Raw genomic sequence first — 2,795 nt, 5'->3', positions numbered from 1 at the left:
TGCAAAATAACAGCAACACAAAGTCACGAGGCACAGTTAGTTTCCTTGCTGCAACACCCTTTGGAAATACATTCTCTATTAGATGCCCAGAACTAGTTGAAAAGTTTGCAAGTTGAATCCAAATTTCCCATAGAAATGCATTGAAAATTAATTAATGCATTTTATGGGGGGGGGAAGGTCAGAAACTTTAAAAAACTTAAAAGAAAGTCACTTACCAGGTACTGTAGACTGCGCCCTGCTCTTCACAGTGCCTTGGTAGACCCCAGAACAGCCAAAAAAGAGCCCAAACAGCTAAAAGCCAGCAGGCAGATTCCAGACGGCAGCCATTTTGTGCTCTTTTCCGCTCCTGCTTCAGCTCCTGCTCCTTTCCCCTCCCCTCTCCCCACCTAACAGCTGATCTGTGCTGGTCTGAACACTTCCTAGGCAGCTTTTAAAGCAAGTATGCACGTTTCTACACAAGCAGGTTTCAACTCAAAGGGAGCACCTTTTCACACAAACACTAACCTCAAACAGCTTTTAAACTAAATTTTACATTTTAAAATGACAATACCAGGCAGTCCCAGGTCTCTCTCCCAGCTCTCTAACTGCTTGGACTAGCAAGGAAGCAGACAAGCAGCCTCTTCATTAACTGAAAGTTTGAATTTCCCCGCTTTCTCTGCCTTCCCTGCATATTAGGTACTGTATGCTAATATCTGTGCACCGGAGGATTGTGGGAGGAACATCCAGCCCCTGATGGGGGTCCTGTGTGGCACCCCAAAACACTGAGTAGATCTCTTTGCCTCTTTCAGGACCGTGGCTGATCAGGAGGTGCAGCCGGGGGGTCACCATGCCTTTGGGGGACAGGGCACAGAAAGGGGCAGGACGTTCGGAGGCCATTCCAACTCATACCTGGCAGGGAAGATACCATGATCATCAAAGTGGTTTTCTCAAGGTGAGGCTCATCTATTGCACTTTGGATGTGCTGACCCCTATGATTTTCCCAAATATGGGAAAATCAACTGCCTAAGTGGGGGACTGTGTTTGTGGGTTCCCTTGGTTTTTCTAAAATTACTGTTTTCCTTTTGTCCTTGGCTGTTTTCACTGCCTGCTGCCATAGGCCTGTTGGCCTTGCTGGTTTTCCAGGTAGGCTCCAGGAAGCAGATCCTAGAAAGCCAGCAGTGCAGAATGGTGAAGTCCAAATAGCAAGCAGTCTCTGGTGCTAGTTCAGAGGCCTCCCAGCATGGCAGTGGGGGGCTTCTGGGTGGTGGTGGTTGAAACCCTTTTTTACTGTATTCGTTCCATAAGACGCACATACTTTCTCCCCTACTATTTGGGGGGGAGGAGTGTGTCTTATGGAGCAAAAAATATCATACATACATACATACATACATATGTATGTATTTTTTCTTTAAAATATGTTTGTTCAATAATTTGCACAAAATAGAGATTCCACCCAGGTTTCACAAAAAAATCGACAACACAATCACACGTACATACAGAAAACAAATCTCATAATTTCTCAGAGCAGGAAGAAAATGTTACAAGTTTTATGTTTTCACTTTACATAAGGAAATACCGTTTCCCCTAAGATAGGGTCTTATATTAATTTTCCTCCAAAAATGCATTAGGGCTTATTTTCAGTGGATGTTTTATTTTTAAAAAATGTATAACAATCTACATTTATTCAAATACAGTCATGTCATCTTCTTCTGGTTGTTGCACAGCAGTGGAGGGCAGGGTTTCACTTAACTGGGGCATATTTTGGGGGTAGGTCTTATATTACGAGCATCCTGAAAAATCATACTAGGGCATATTTTCATACTAGATCTTATTTTTGGGGAAATGGTATTTGCATGCCTATTTTACATAAGGAAAGATGTACATACGTCTACTATCAGCAGAAATCCATTTCTGCACGCAGAATTTTCTCCTTCCACCTGATCTCAGGATCTGCCAGCAGAAAGTTCTGTTGGCATAACTCTTCTGCTGCCTAGAATTGTCCAGCAGAAGAGAAGACAGTGGAGCAGGGAAGATGCAGTGAGGTTGGAACCATGTTATGACAAATATGGACTTTCTCTGACCCAGAGATACATCCACCCAGTTAGCACAAGGTTAGATGGAAGTGAAGTAAACCCTAAGTAATTTCCAACATCCTTAGGTTTAGAGTGGCTTGGATTCAGCATAGCTGCAGCTGGCCTAATATCAACTCAGCCAACCTTTTGCCATCTTGACCAGCTAGGTTTATGCATTAAATAGAGCAATTGATTCACTAGTGAGCACAAATCTGCAAGCAGATTGGTGAAAGACATCACAAGAAAAAAATACTGACATATGCCAACATTGCAATGTGGCTGCAAAAAAGGCAAATTGAGTTTTAGGGTGCATTAACAGTAGTCTCAAAATCCCGTGAGGTACTCATTCCCTTCTATTCTGCACTGGTTAGGCCTCATCTAGAGTCCTGTATCCAGTCGTGGACATCATAGTTGAATTAGGATGCCAACAAATTGGAGCAAATTCATAGAAGGGCAACAAGAATCATCAGGGGACTGAAAACCAAGCCCTGTGAGTAAAGACTGAAAGAACTGGGCATGTTCAGCCTTGAGAACATGGCCTTATAGGCCCCTTCCAACTCAATTATTCTATGATTCTATGATTTTATAACTTGTGCTACTTTATCAACCAGCATCCCTAGTTAAAGAGACCTCAGGCAGCAGAGTTCTCAGACACCGTGAAGAACTTTTCATTGCTGATGCTGTGCTTTTATGCACTGAAACAAATCTTTCCCCTCTGTTTTGTTTCTTAAGCAATAAAAATAA

General features: G+C 42.8%; 1 pseudogene; it reads left to right on the top strand.

Annotated features, from left to right (window-relative positions):
* The first annotated feature begins 880 nt into the window (after window positions 1–880).
* On the top strand, window positions 881–1,035 carry LOC140703397 (U1 spliceosomal RNA; annotated as a pseudogene).
* The last annotated feature ends 1,760 nt before the right edge of the window (window positions 1,036–2,795 follow it).

The sequence above is a fragment of the Pogona vitticeps genome, chromosome 1 (assembly GCF_051106095.1).
Source record: "Pogona vitticeps strain Pit_001003342236 chromosome 1, PviZW2.1, whole genome shotgun sequence".
NCBI lineage: Eukaryota > Metazoa > Chordata > Lepidosauria > Squamata > Agamidae > Pogona > Pogona vitticeps.
This window is presented reverse-complemented; position numbering and strand designations above follow the sequence as displayed.